Below are 16,355 nucleotides of genomic sequence, written 5' to 3'. Positions count from 1 at the left end.
CAGGACGTGGCAGGCAGGGAGATGGAAGCCTCCCTGACTGCGCCTGACACTTCTGTGGGAGAAGGAGGGCTCCTGGGGAGACAGGCAGCAGAAGCAGGCCCGCCGGGAGAGCTGGCAGGGGATGCGGTGGAGGGAGCTGCAGCTCTGGTCCCGCTCGTGCATATGTAATGAGCAGGACCATTGTGCAGTGCATATTAATGAGCAGCTCCCCGCCCCCTGCTGGCATATGTATTGATTTACTGATTTTTCGGACATCAAACAATAAAAAAAAAACTTTTATTTTAAAAGATCACATTCCAGTTCACCTTAAAAACATGGCGATTGCTAAATGGTGACACGCGGCGAAAATCACGTTGAAAGCAATTCGCCATCCAAGCACTAAATACACTCAAAGCGAATTACCGCAAATGTAAGTGAAAATCCCATTAAAAAACAACAGCGAATTGAAGTAAGCATGAAACTGAGAACTGGCCAGCATTCACTGTTCGCTTTTGAATAGGGTGAAACAACAGATTTTCAGTAAAAAAGATTCACCGCAGAGAGTGAAAACAGCCCGATTCGCCGTAAAAAAACGGTGAATCCTGAGCATTGAATACTGCCTAGTGTCTAATGCTTATAAATTCTTGGCCGACTTGTATTTGTCAAACAGGATATTCAAAGCACTGTTAAAGAAAACAATGCTTTGTGTAAAAAGTCACAATGGCTGATGTCTCGCAGTGCTTACAGTAGACCTTAAAACTTAAAATTATATTGTAGCTCAGGAATGCTCCTATTTAGCTCTAGTTTCGGTGTTCCCACTACTTACTTTGATATCCAGACTTTACGTAGACATTAATAAGGTCAACATGATCAAAATGTTGACTTGACAATGGTCAACATAAGTTATTCACAATTTATTACATTTTTATTTTTATAACTTTTTAATGCTTTACCATCCACATTGACTATTATTGGGAACATTATCTTAAGAACAGAAACAATCTTTTTCAAAGGTATAGATGCGCCAACACAGGTTGCTGCACTTTTTACCACCAAGGAATACCAACCCGACTTACACGTGAAAAACAAAACAAAAAAGGTGGACACTAATGCGCTGTCTGTAATTAAGAGTATGGCGTCTATTCCTATATAAGAAATATATACAAACAAGGGATCCTTTATTCGCACAGGACCCACATTAGTTTGGAGGATGACGGGTGGACCCCCCCCCCAGTGAACTGTATACACTGGATATTTCTTATAGAGGTTCTGTAGGGGGTGTGCTACCACTGGACATAATGAATTGTATACATAAAGAAGAAGAGAAAAAGTATGTCTTGGCGTGGTGCACCTGATTGGACTCACAGGAGTAAAAGTAAACGGTACTCTTTACCTAGCACGGCGCCCACGATCTTGATCGTGGGCATCGTGAGGTAAAAAATCGCGTCGGTCGCGTCGTATGCGGGCTAAAGATGCCCGGCCGCGACGCGACCGACGCGATGTCCACGATTTCCCCATTGAAAACCATGTTAAACATGGACATCGCGTCGGTCGCGTCGCGGCTGGCCATAAATGTGCACACGATGGCCGCGACGCGATGCCCACGATTTGCCATAGGAATCAATGTTAAAAGGCCCGATGGACACGATTTTCATGTTAAATGGCTGAATGGACCCGATTTTACCATAGGAAACAATGTTAAATGGGCCTTAGAGCCCAAATAGTTACCCTGAACTCTGAAATGGCCCCCCCAATTGTTTACGCCACCCCACGATCAACGTCAACCCGAAGCGTGGCGAGCCCGCGAGGGGCGGCGGTACGCGTCCTCCGACCTTTTCATACCCCCACTATCCACGTCGGCGTGGAGTTGAGAATAGAATAGTGTGGCGAGCCACCGAGCCCGAAGCGTGGCGAGCGGACGCGGATACCTTCACAGGTAAACGCGTCCCTTCGCGGGCTTCACAGGTGTCCGCGTCGCCATGGACACCTGTGAAGCCCGCGAGGGGACGCGTATAGCTGTGAAGGTATCCGCGTCCCCTCGCGGGGCTCGCTGCGCTCGCCACGCTTCGGGCTTCTATTCTCAACTCCACGCCGACGTGGATAGTGGGGGTATGAAAAGGTCGGAGGACGCGTACCGCCGCCCCTCGCGGGCTCGCTGCGCTCGCCACGCTTCGGGTTGACGTTGATCGTGGGGTGGCGTAAACAATTGGGGGGGCCATTTCAGAGTTCAGGGTAACTATTTGGGCTCTAAGGCCCATTTAACATGGTTTCCTATGGCCACATCGGGTCCATTGAGGCATTTAACAGTAAAATCGCGTCCATCGGGCCTTTTAACATTGATTCCTATAAGATTGTGTCTGGGTTCTGAAGCCAGATATTTCCCAGTAATGTCAATCTGAACCTATGCGTGACTCCCTGTTTCTATTGGAGGCAGCAGTGCTGAGTCTCAGAAGTGGACTCCAGCATGTCCGCCCCCTTCAGGGTATAATCAATGGCACGGTAGCCTTGCTAAAGAGACCCGCCACATTGGTAGGGATATCTCTTTCTACATCAGTTCATGCGCACATGGGACTCCTGTAAAGTGAAATTACAGATCAAAATACATCCTAGTAAAAGTGCAAATTACTTCTTGAAATAAACAGCACTTAAAGAGACAGGACGTGCAAGTTTCCTAAGGTGTAAAATAACTGATATAAGTCGACACTTGTGTTGACCTTTTCTTAAAACCTTTAATTGTCTGCAATAATAAGCAGAAGCACAGACATAAGTACAACAATTGGTTACATTATTATTTGGATAAATCAAACCAAGATTGCCAGTAGTCTATACAATCATATTTGACCAGGCCAGCGGGCACTCAAACATCAGCTCTATGCACCTCTACATTGGGGAACTCAGTCAATAAGACACTATAATACTTGATACTATATAAATTATACTAAGTGTCGACTGATAAATACCTGTATACAAATATATTGAGATAGTCCAAGTTTGTGTGAAGCCAGTGAGCCGCGTTTTTTAAACACATTATATTCATGTTTTCTTTGTTTGTTTGTTTTTATATTTCGCTATCTTAAAAAACGTTAATAAAAGTTAACTTTTTTTATATATATATTTTTTTTTATTAATTTTAAAAAGATCATACAATACATATCCATATCACATACAAAAACATAAACATTAACATTTTATACATACTGACATAAACATTTATACACATTAACATACTGACATACAAACAGTCGTCCAGTGCTGTTTTTATTTAATACATACTTTCCTGTCTCGAAATCCCTGAGGATATGTATTTATATTTATTTATATTTCATATTTCTACCCTTGCATTATATATATATATATATATATAATCTCCCTTTATCTAGGTGTTCATTTCCTATATCAATAAATCTTATATAGTTATCACACATATTATCTTTTCTCATTGCATTGTGTTGAGGTCTGGAGAGCATTCAAATAGTGTTTAATATACCGTGTTTAGTGATTATTATCATTATACTTATCTTGTTATTACGTGTATTCCATTTGTTGGTGATTTTTTTTTTTATACTTTCTAATATGTGACCTGTGTTAATTTTTCATTGTATCTATCATGATACAATTTCTCATTTCTTCAACCATTTTTGCCATATTTTATAATCATTTTTTAAAGTGCATCTCTTAAAGTGTATATATTTCTTGTGTAAAGCCGTGTAATCTACCAATGCTCTCCAGCCTTCAATGTCTGGGGCTGTCTTAGCCATTCATGTTCTGGATATCATAACTTTCGCCAGTGCACATATATTAGTAATGAATACCTTGTCGTCTTTATTTATTAACCCATCATTGATTATATTTAATAGGCAACATTTTGGTGTAAGGGTAGTATGGTTTATCCCCAGGTTTATTAATGTCAATTTTACTTTATCCCAGAATCCTTGTACTACTTGACACTCCCAGATTAGGTGATAGAATGTACCGGGTGCGTTGTTACATTTAGGACATCTGTCCGATGTCTTCCCCCCCGAACTTCACCAGTTTTCCCATGGTTATGTATGATCTGTGCAGTATATACAACTGTATTTGTTGTACTCTGATGGAGTTTGTACCTTTTGTATACAGATGCAAATGCCCTCTCCCATTCCTCTGCATCTATATGCCCCATATTGTCTTCCCATTTTTCTTTTAATTTGTTCAAACCCTCCTCATTTTTTACCCGCAAAAGATGATTATAAACTTTCGATACTTTTTGGGCTTTATTGCCTTCTATCAGCATCTTTTTAACTGGTGATACCCCAAATTCTGGGGAGTTCCCCTTGAATTGCGTGTGCAGTGCTCTTCTTAACTGTATATACCTAAAAAGATATGACGGGGGTAGAGAATATTCCTCCTACATTTGATTAAAAGATTTTAATTTCTTATCTATATATAGCTGACTCAATAGCGTGATTCCATATGATCCCCATATCTTTGCTACTTGTAAGTCTTTCAACTCTTTTAGATTTTTAAGATCGCATAATGGTTGGTCCACCTCTATTGCTTGAAATTTCATAATTTTGTTAGCTTCTTTCCATATTTTGATTGCTTGTGTAACCAATGGGAGGTCTTGTTTAAATATTTGACCCTTTATTAATCTTTGCAGAGGTATATCATCCCCCGTCATTTCCTTTATCCCCTCGTTATCTACTGCACCGTTCATCCAACCCATCAACGTTACAATTTGCCCAGAGATATAATACAATTTAAGATCTGGCAAAGCCATTCCTCCATCCTCCCTCCTTCTCATCAATGTCTGTAACTTGATTTTGGGTCGTGCATTATTCCAGATAAAGGAGGAGAACATACTATATATTTTCCTAAAGAATGAGTCTGGTATATAGCACGGTGATTGTTGCTACACGTATAGGAATTTCGGCAGCACTATCATTTTTAAAAGATTTACTCTGCCTATAGTGGTTAGCGGTAGTCTACCCCATTGTTTTATTTTGGTACTCAAATATGTTATTAATGGGTCTAGGTTCAACTTAGTGTATTCTTCAGAATCTCGAGAGATCCATATACCCAAATATTTAACATTTTCAACGGATTTAAGAGGTATATCTGCGGGGAGGCCTACCAAGTTTCCAGGCTGGACTGAGAGGATACTTGACTTTCCCCAGTTCACCCTGAATCTGAATCCAGAGTAGTTACCGAATTCCTCTATTACTCTCAGAACCGCTGGAACAGATTTCTTGCCGTCAGCCAGAAATATTAGGAGGTCGTCGGCATATAATGCCACCACATCCGACCTTCCACCAAGTCTGAATCCATCTATTTCTGGGTGATTGCGCAATATACAGGCCAGCGGTTCGATCGCTAAGGCGAAGAGACTGGGGGATAGGGGACATCCTTGCCTTGTCCCTCTATAAAGAGAGAAAGGCTGGGAAATATCTCCATTTATTGCCATTCTGGCATTTGGTGCTGAATATAATAATTGCACCCATTTAATAAATGTGGGGCCTAGTCCAAATGATCCCATTACTGCCCAGAGGTAATACCACTCGACGGCATCAAACGCTTTCACCGCGTCAAGCGACATTACCACTGGGCATGGGTCTCCTCCTCGGGGTATCTGAAGATGCGAGTACAATTTACGCAGATTTAGTGAGGTGGACTTTCCCGGCATAAAGCCGGTCTGGTCCTCAGGCACTATCTCTGCAATATACCTATTAAGTCTGCCAAGATCTTAGCTTCGGTAGCTATCAGGAGTCTAACAGTATAGGGTTTTTTTCGGCCTTCAACAAAACTACAATTTTTGCTTCCAGCATGGATTTAGGGAGGCTATTACTTTGAAAGCTTGAGTTAAAGGTTTCTAGCAACATCGGTGCTAATATATCCAAGTATTTTTTATATATTTCACCTGGTATACCGTCGAGCCCTGGAGATTTTCCATTTGGGAGCGATCTTATGGCTTCTTTTATTTCCTGTAACATTATTGGGGCATCTAAATTTTCTTTGCTTTTACTCAAAGCGGGGAGTTTTATGTTATTTAAAAAAGTTTTTATTTCTAAATGATTATAACTTAGCCTAGACTCGTATATTTTAGAAAAATAGTCTCTAAAGACCTCCGCAATACCGGAGTCCGCAGAGATCACTCTTCCCGTTGTATCCTGTATTTTTATAATGGTATTAGGAGTGCTTTCAGCTTGCGTGATATATGCCAGGAAATTTCCTGACCTATCTGAGCTTGCATAGGTAGTGTAAGAGTTATACCGTAATATCCTAAAATTTTCTTCTTTTACACACTCTATCCACTCCCTCTGTGCTGTTAACCATTCTTTTTTTATCTTCTGTGTTATTTATTAAATATAATTTTCCAACTCCCTGCACTTTTTTTCCAATTCTGTTACTTTACTTCTACTTTTCTTTTTTATGTTACTAACCTCTTTTTTCAATATTCCTCTCATGAATGCTTTGAAGGCGTCCCAAACTATGTTTGTAGGTGCCGAACCCATATTTGTTGACCAGAATTCCTCCCATTTTTCTCTCAACCCCTCTCCATCCCCCATTTTTTCCAACCACCTAGGATCAAATTTCCAAAAGGAGCCCTTATAACCTCTGTCATTCTTTAGTTCTAGTACTGCTGGTGAGTGATCAGAGATCCCTCTAGTTTTGTACTCTACATTAATAACTCTTGGCATCAATCTATTGGATATTAACATTAAATCAATCCTAGAGAATGACTGGTATGAGGCCGAGAAGCATGAGAATTGTTTATCTGTGGGATTTTTTTCTCTCCAAGTTAACTTTTACTCGTGTGAGTCCAATCAGGTGCACCACGCCAAGACATACTTTTTTCTCTTCTTTATCTATATAAGAAATAGAGAAGAGGTCAAATAAAAATTCCACTTAGGTCATTTTAAATGAATAGGGTGTCTCTTTACACTGACCTGTATCATAGGCCGTATATACATATAAAGGTATCTTTCAGGTCATCATGTGCTCCAATTTCCATGCAATGTAAGCTCACCTTAAAACAGTGGCCTATTTTCACTGAAAGGCTTCTTTTCTTTGGAGTTCCACAGACCATCAATAAGACATCCTGGATCCATGTGTTAAGTTAAAAATTGACACCAAAGAAAAAATAAGTAAAAAATAAACCTCATGTCAACATTATGCCTAGGTCTGCCTTTTGCTCATGATGACTTTTGTGCAAGTCCACCTTTTTGTAACATTATATTTTTTTTTTTACTTTCAATCTAATTAGTTTATAACCCCCTTAGTTTTCCCACTGAGGTTATGATGTGCTAATTAGCTGCTCCTCTGCCTGCTTTTCCTTCCTCAAGTCCCTCCTGCTCTTTACAAGCAGTATAAGGAGGATGTGCTTCCCTGCTGGGGGTCCACAGATGGTGGTGTTTTATCTGCCACCTTGGAGGTGGTGATATGGAAGTAAACAAAAATGAGGTAGAAGACAATTAGCCGAATACATAGTCATGCAGTCCAAGTCAGGTTCTCAGGCAAAACTGTTGCACAGTACACAAGCCAAAGATCAGGAACAGAAATGGGTAATTGGTGACAAATGTCAAGGTCATGTGAGACGGGAAATTTGATGTAGCCAGGACAAGCAGAAGCTGGTAAACAGGAATCTGCAAAGTAATAGGTATTGTAGCAAGTTGATGTGACGTGTTATTCTGGCACTTGAATAGTTCCATGATCCTTCATTATATATATATATATATATATATATATATATATATATATATATATATATATATATATTCATATTCATTCTTGCTGAGCCAGACAAGTGAACACGTATCCAGGTGAACAATTGTGTGGGCGATCCACTTGAATACCTGCATTTATTACCCCAAAACAGGTGTTACTACCAGAGGCGGGGCCATTTTAGGCCAGTTATCAACTGATTGAGACAGTAGCATAGGCTGGTTGCCCTTCTCATTCAACTTAGAGGAAACAATCGCACACTGTTTTGTCAATCTTACATCATGTTTATGCTATAAAAATGGACCTGTTGAAAAAACCCTTGCGGTTTTGAAACGTTGTCCAATGGAACTTTGTTGTTTCAGTATCATGCTTCAAATATAACTTGACTTTTTGACAAGCCCGTGGAGTGCAGCCTATCTGTCTCTAAATGCTTTAATCGGCATTAGTGAGTGCTTTAATCGGCATTAGTGAGTGTTTCTGACTCTGTGCAGACGTCCACTGCTGACTTGTCTTGAGATGGCCGAAACATAGACCTACACTTTATTTGACTGGTAATGTATCCAGAATACATTTTTCATGAGGAGAACTTGGTGAGTGCCCTTATTGGATGAATATCCTACCCTGCTCTGTATTTGGGACATATTGTGTCGCCTTAAAGGAGCACCCCACACATTTTCAATGTTGGCCGGGAGTGCAGAATTACAAGAAATTTTATATATATATATATATATATATATATATATATATGTGTGTGTGTGTGTATATGTATATATGGTACTTATGTATTATCTGGGCTCTCATGTTAAATGCACCCCATTTTTTCATACCCCTACTATATAACTACGCATGGAGTTGATTTTATATAGTGTGGCGAGCGCAGCGAGCCACCGTGCCCGAAGCGTGGCGAGCGCACGCGGTCTCTTAAGAAAAATGGGAGCCCAGATATTACATAAGTACCGTATATATTATATGTATGTGTATATTTTATATATATATATATATATGTGTATATTAAATGTATGTGTATATATAGAGGGAATGGAATGAGAGAGGGCGCTTCATGGTGCATTAAAAGATATCTTTATTGGGATCACACACAGCAAAGATCCACGATACAATAAAACAATTTCTCGTACCAAAAATGTATACTCTGTGGGCTGGTTACCACACGGCTCAATAGTATAAATACCAAGGCAAAACAGCTCCCGAGTCCAAGCCACCGTATATCCCTTCCACGAGTCCGGCAGATAACAGACGCTGGCATGCGCCGCAAAGTGCAGGATGGCGGGGCAGAAGTTATCAGCAGGTGTCTCAGGTAGAATCGGATCAAGCGTCACAGGCCACGTTGACGCGTTTCGTCACTGGGACTTCGCCGAGTGCTGGCACAAAGTGCACTTCAATTTACAATAAGCAATATGACATACAAGACATACAACATAAAACATATAGAGGCTTCTATTTAGCGAAATGGCTGGTATGAGGCTGGATATAGGCTTGGATCATATTAGGCATGAGAATATTGTATTCACAAGGCTTATAGTATATTTACCAGTCCCGCACACTTTATTGGATCATCCTTGGTGGCAGTAGGATAATGTCCCCTGGGATATCAATCCTCTATGGATGGGGTGAAAATTCAAGTGTCCTCCCTCTGTTACCAGAGGTGCTTCTCCGGCTAGTTTGTATGGGGGAGGTGGAGCAAAATAGGGTTTGTGTAATTATAGTCAAAGGCGCCCTTCCCAGCAGCCCAACTCTAAATCCTCACTGGTTCAATCAGCCAGTAGTAAACATATGCACAGTCAGGGTTTGAGAGATTCAGATTTAGGGCGCTTGGGTAACCAAAAAAAAATATTTAATTTTCCTTAATCTCGATAAAAAGATATATATTTATTTGCACGTGTCATCAAACAGACATACATACGTGTATGACCTCAATAAAAACACAAAAATTCAATCATAAAAAACAGTAAAAATTAAAAGCATCAAAAAAATGAGAAAAGATGTGTGCACTATTGTTCACTAAAAAAGCACTGGACAGTCTTTCAATAGGAGAAAAAACACGGGGTAGGAATATTTGATATTTGTGAATTCCTCTGATCCTGTTTCATAAAGAAATGTATGTATACTGTCCGCTTTGGAGGTATATTCAACAGAATTTTTATAGGAGAAGTGGGGTAGGAAAATAAGATGTTTGAGAAAGTACCTCTACTCCCGTCTCCCGGCTTCTGTTGCGCTTCAGTCCCTGTCTCAGACGGAGACCCTGGCTTTCAAACACGCTGTGCAAGGCGTGTGTATTCCTCCGGGAAATCCGCTGATTCCGGTATAGAAGTGTAGCAGTCAGTAGGTCTCAATGAAGAGAGAGTTTTTCAGAGCTGCTCCACACGGTAAAAATGTGTATGAGATAAAACTTTGGTGACCACGTCCACGTTGGCTGGGACATAGGTGGACGTGGACACCAAAGTTTTATCTCATACACATTTTGTCCACGGCTGCAGGCGCACAGCGTGTTTGAAAGCCAGGGTCTCCGTCTGAGACAGGGACTGAAGCGCAACAGAAGCCGGGAGACGGGAGTAGAGGTACTTTCTCAAACATCTTATTTTCCTACCCCGCTTCTCCTATAAAAAGTCTGTTGAATATACCTCCAAAGCGGACAGTATACATACATTTCTTTATGAAACAGGATCAGAGGAATTCACAAATATTCCTACCCCGTGTTTTTTCTCCTATTGAAAGACTGTCCAGTGCTTTTTTAGTGAAGAATAGTGCACACATCTTTTCTCATGTTTTTTGATGCTTTTAATTTTTGATTTTTACTGTTTTTTATGATTGAATTTTTGTGTTTTTATTGAGGTCATACACGTATGTATGTCTGTTTGATGACACGTGCAAATAAATATATATCTTTTTATCGAGATTAAGGAAAATTAAATATTTTTTTCTGGTTACCCAAGCGCCCTAAATCTGAATCTCTCAAACCCTGACTGTGTATGGGGGAGGTGTCCACAGCCTCAGATGCGCTTTTGTATCCACTTTTCAATGGGAGTCCTTGTAACGTTTCTCCGGGCGGTATTACTGGTAATGGGTCAGTACAACCACAAGACGCATTTCTCCGCCTGCATAAGTTATCGGCATCTTCCTCAGTTGTGACTATAATTAGCGCAACCTGTGGATCTTTTCAAATGTGCCTGAATAATGAGTGCACCTGCCGGGTGACTTGGAAAATGTGCACTGTTGGGGGTACTTGAGGACCAGGATTGGGAACCACTGCTCTATAGGTACAAATTGTCTTTCCGACGCATAGGAGTCCACAAGGACAAGTCAGAAAATATACAATATGATCAAGCTGGCAGGTAAGTCTGTGTCTCAGGTAAAATTTCTTCCCGCTTTGTGGGTGACAAAAGAATTTGCCAATCTGTATGGCCCTACACGCGGTACATCCGAGACACCAATAACAGCCTTTAGCCTGGCTTAGCCAATTTCTCCTGGACCTGTCATCTGGTCTCATATCAGGCCGCAGTAGAAGGTCCTTAAGATTCCGACCACTGTTGATGCTTATCAGAGGTGTATCAGTTGTAAGCCGGTTAAATGCTGGATCAGTTTGAATCAAATTCCAATACATTTTGATCGTCTTTTGTGTCACAGCAAGGTTGGTATCACATGTCACATTGAGGATAACTCTCCCCGGTGTCAATGACCGCAATGGTATGTGGTCCTTAGCGACAATGTCCCTTGCCCTGGTGAGGCATCTCTGTAAAGTGGTCAAACTGTAACCTCTATTGAGGAATCTCTCCTGGCACTCCTTAATCCAGGGCTGGGCAATTGCGGCCCTCCAGATGTTGAGGAACTACACATCCCAGGATGCTTTGCATTAGTTTTGCTATGTGGCCATGCTGAAACTGATGCAAGGCATGCTGGGATGTGTAGTTTCTCAACATCTGGAGGGCCGCAATTGCCCAGCCCTGTCTTAATCTGTAATCCAGCGTTTGTCTCGTCAGAATTGTTTCTTAGGACACGTACCAATTGGGAGATGGGAAGACTGGATTTTAAATGTGGTGGCTGGTGGACCAAAACAGCATATTTGGATCAGTTTGTTTTCTGTATAACGTAAACTCAAGCATCTGATTTTTAAGATACAAGGTTAGGTCCAAAAAGTTGACCGATTCATTATCTGCACAGACATTGTGCAGTAAAGTTTGATGTGACACCAGACCCGAAGTGACGTTTATTCTGTTCCGTTCTGAATGTGGGGCAACCTTACCCTCTAAACGGGCACCCGGGCAAGTATAATTCAGATGAACCTGTCAGCAGAGGAGTTGCCAGACCATACAGTTTGTTTGTATATATGTGTGTATATATATATATATATATATATATATATGTATATATGTGTGTATATATATATATATATATATGTGTATATATGTGTGTATATATATATATATATATGTATATATGTGTGTGTGTATATATATATATATATGTATATGTGTGTATGTGTATATATATAGAGAGATTTGTAATCCCGGCACTCGCATAGGAAGTAAGCACTCAGGGTACCTGACGATATATATATATATGATGTGTGGTGCACAGACAGCGCTGCCACTCACTAAGTGTTAACCAGTGATTTAAAGAATATAAAGTGCACAGTGCAATGTGCATAATCGCAAAAGAATATCTATTAAAAATTATTAAGAACACTCCAGAGTTCAAACTGTGTCGTCAGATGTCATCATGTTGGCCTAATTTCCATAAGACCAGAAAGTAAGAAATGGGAACGTGGTATGACTTCTGCGCCTTCGGTGTGTTAATAATCCTTCTTAGTTACTTAATAAGTGCGTACCATCAAATGAGTGAAGAATTCTCATGTAGTGATATCTTTCTTTAAAACGATCTCCTTCCCTTGCTTTCTCTCCTGTCGGTACATCTCAAAAGGGCATTCCAAACATAGGGGAAAGTTGCAGGAGTAGTGTATTATTACAAGTAATTACTTTTTGTGACTTAGTAAAATAATATTTATAAGTGCTTGTGCATAAGAAATAAAAAATTGGTGAACAACGCCACCTTGTGGAATATTTAAATTAATGCACGTGCTAGTCACCTCGTGAGAGAAAAGGCTTTTTATGCAAGGTAAATTCAAGCGACTCACACTTGGAGCATGTAAATCCAGGTGTTCTCCAATGAGAAACGTCTAGAACCCAAAAAGCCAAAAAAGTCTCCCAAATCAGGAAAAAACATAGCGTAATATTGCTTATATAAACAATAAAACATTTATTCAAAAAAATCAACAATGTACATCAATTAAAAGAATTATGCATGCATGGAGACAATAAAAAAATGGATGGACCCGTACATTGGCAAAAATATATAGCTCTTATCTGATTATGATGCCAGTGGGGGGGATGAAGAGGTAATTTACCCAACCGGTTTCGTCCCTTCTAATCCTTATGGTGGGACTTCCTCAGGGGTTAGAGACCTAACCCCTGAGGAAGTTGTCCTTGACAGTATAGTACTTATTTCTTTTGAATTTTAGCAGCTTTTTTTGATAGTCATCGACTTGTTACTTGCAGCTTGTGAAGCCAGTCCTGGGCATGTCTTGTACAAAGTCAGCTTTGTGTTTGTGTTCAAAGTTGTTAATTGCCTCTTTTGCTGCAGTCAGCTCATGTCAGGCTTCCTCAATCACTAGTAGGATCAAATCGTGGCTGCATTTATTCAAAATTCCGATCCATCGGCGGCAAAAGCTGGGATTATTCCTGCCGATGGTCGGCGTGCTCCTCACTCTGAACCCACGTGGTATCATCCTCTCACGGCGGTACTCAGACAGCGATACACCGTGTAGTAGGAAGTCTGTCTCCCCTTTCTTCAGCCGGAACCATTGTTTGTACAACACATCTAGACTAGGCTGTTCGTCCATCAGATGTAATCTCTGTTTGAATAGCAGTCTTTCAGAGTCTTCCTCTGATAAACTATAATGCTCGCATTTATCTATGGCCATTCCATGGAAGCCTGGAGTGTCTCTGGGGCCTCCTGTGTCATCCATCTCGCCCCTCGCTGGTGTGCTCTTGGGCTGTGATTTGCCAAGTTTGTGCAGGTGCTTATGAAGACAAATGTTCACCAGCAGTGACCGTGTCAGTGATGGCGTGACACACTCTATGTGATAGTGAATGAACAAAAAATTTGAAAAAGGGGAGGGGTTAAAAAATGTTCACCCTGCTATGCAAGTAAAATGCATATATCTCAAAAGGGGGGGGGGTGCCTTAGCTCCAGGGGATGCACAAAAGAAGCCAATGTACAAACTTGGTTTCAGGCTCGGCACTCCAACTCAAAGTAGCATATTCCCAGGTGCCTTCCGGATCCAATAGATAGTGTAGTTGTAGCAAAAGTACACACAGACAGCGGCACTCGATGGGTTTTCAAAACTGTGTGTATTGTAACTCTCCAACGTTTCGGGGACTAGCCCCTTTGTCAAGGTGCAGGAACAACAATTCAAGTGCATAAGCATCAAACTTATATAGGGTGACATTACCGTGAGACCAATGTACATCTGACGCCGGGGAGCCCGCTGCCGGAAGCCGCTGAGACAGGAAGGCGGAATCCGGATGTCAGATGGTCTGAGCTATGCGTGTCAGCGTCATGGTGCTGAACCACAAGCTGTCAGCTCAGAAATCGGTTCTGCAGGAGCGTCTGTCCGGCGTCATCGTCTAGCCTGTTTGTGTAGTGGCTGGATGATGACGCCGGACAGACGCCCCCGCAGAACCGCTTTCTGAGCTGACACAAATGGCACTGTAGGAAGAAGCCTCATAGGCGAAACACGTGTCCAGTTCAAGCCCAGCCTCACTCCTCTGGCTCTCAAGCACTACGTGAACGGCAGCCAGCGGGTTCCACACGCTGCCACCCATACACTTACCAGCAAGCCCCGGTTCCGGTGTCGGCAGTAAGCGGGTCCGGCCTCCCGCCCCCCGTACACTCCATCAGCCAGCTAAAGGTATCCGGCGGGTCCTGCTCTCCCTCCCTGCAGCAGCGGTCAAGCGGTTCCAAGCCCCAACACGGAACGGTACCATCACCTGGACCCTCTTTGTCAGCCGCTAACACAGGCAGCGGCAGAAGGTAGATGAGCACTCCCTCACTGCTGGCAGCAGCTGGGAAGCGCTCCACAATTCAGTGTGTGTCTGTTCCTCCAGCCCCTTGTTACTTCTGCGGCACGATACATTGTATAATTGTTACAAACGTTACCAGTAGAAATATTCAGAGTGGTCTCAATGTAATATGACCGTCTGGTAAATTGGCAAATTGGAGTATGTGCAATTGTGAGTGATACATGCTATTGTTTGGAACGTTAGGAATTGCCATCATAAAACTCTTAACAACTGGGAGGATTCCACTGTGTCATTAGATACATAATAACCAGGACAAACAGACACTGTTACCTCGGTCAGAGGAACATTAATCCCACTGTGTCTGCAACACAGGACGGTATCACAGCAAACAACATTTCATAGAAATTAAACCAATTACGGTGTGACATTATATTAATATATTTATATTTATTTTTATATATATAATTTTTCTTCCTTGATTATCAGATCCTGCTGTCATAAATCAGAGAATCACTAAGCATTTATCTTGTCTCCATGCTCATTATGCCTCTCTGATTGCCTGGTGCTAGTGACTGGGAAAATATAAAGTACCATCTGTGTCCTCATCCCCACCTAATAAGAAGGGCCACCAAGCCGTGCTACTTTCACAAATACAGCCTAATATTCCATCCAATAAACCGTGAGACCCACCCGCTGCGCCATTCCTACTTGCAGCCCAACAGATTAATTGTTTGAGACACAAAACCCTGATATATTGCCACCATACCCCGCTGGATTGCCCAAATCCTCTCCAGTCTTGGAAGCCAAGCAGTGGAGGGCCAGGACAGTACTCAGGTGGGAGACCCCTGGGGAAGACCAGGTGTGGCAATATAAGATCAAGGGGTAGGAGCTGCCATATCAATTAATATCTGTATTAATGACTGCCAGAGTGAGTTTCAATTAAAGATTATTATTTACCCATTTAGAGGCTGTGTTACTTCTCTTACCCTAATAACCATTTGAGGTGTACGATTCTGTGTTACTAAGCATATTATCACACAAACCCAGGGGATTTGAATCATTTCACTGCCTATGATCACAGGTAACTGTACCTCTGATTAAAACAGTGCTCAAATGATAAAGTAATGTGTGACAAATCCATGAATACTCCTTAAACTAAACTAGTTCAAGGATCACACTACATTTTTAACAAATAACTGTGCCAACCATTCTCTCTTTGGGGGTTATTCTAGTCCATTCTTTCTGACAAAATCCTTCTTAGATGGTCAAAACCATGTGCACTGCGGGTGGGGCAGATGTAACTTGTGCAGAGAGAATTAGATTTGGGTGGGGTTTTTCTTCAAAGTGAGATCTATATTGCAGTGTAAAATCATGCAGTCAGTATTTTCCCTGCACAGAAACAAAATAACTCACCCAAATCTAATTCTCTCTGCACATGTTACATCTGCCCCCCTGCAGTGCACATGGTTTTGTCCATCTAAGAAGGATTTTGTCAGAAAGAATGAACTAGAATAAACCCCTTTGTCAGCTTATTTTCTGACAAAAAAAACCCAGTGTCTTTAATACACCACAGACCACAAA

The 16,355-nt window shown here is 41.4% G+C and overlaps 1 pseudogene; it reads left to right on the top strand.

Moving 5' to 3' along the window:
• The first annotated feature begins 15,526 nt into the window (after window positions 1–15,526).
• LOC146040462 (5S ribosomal RNA) lies at window positions 15,527–15,645 on the top strand (annotated as a pseudogene).
• The last annotated feature ends 710 nt before the right edge of the window (window positions 15,646–16,355 follow it).

This window comes from Crinia signifera, chromosome 1 (genome assembly GCF_055691185.1).
Source record: "Crinia signifera chromosome 1, ASM5569118v1, whole genome shotgun sequence".
NCBI lineage: Eukaryota > Metazoa > Chordata > Amphibia > Anura > Myobatrachidae > Crinia > Crinia signifera.
Note: the sequence above shows the minus strand (reverse complement) of the source record. Positions and strands in the feature narration are given on the sequence as shown.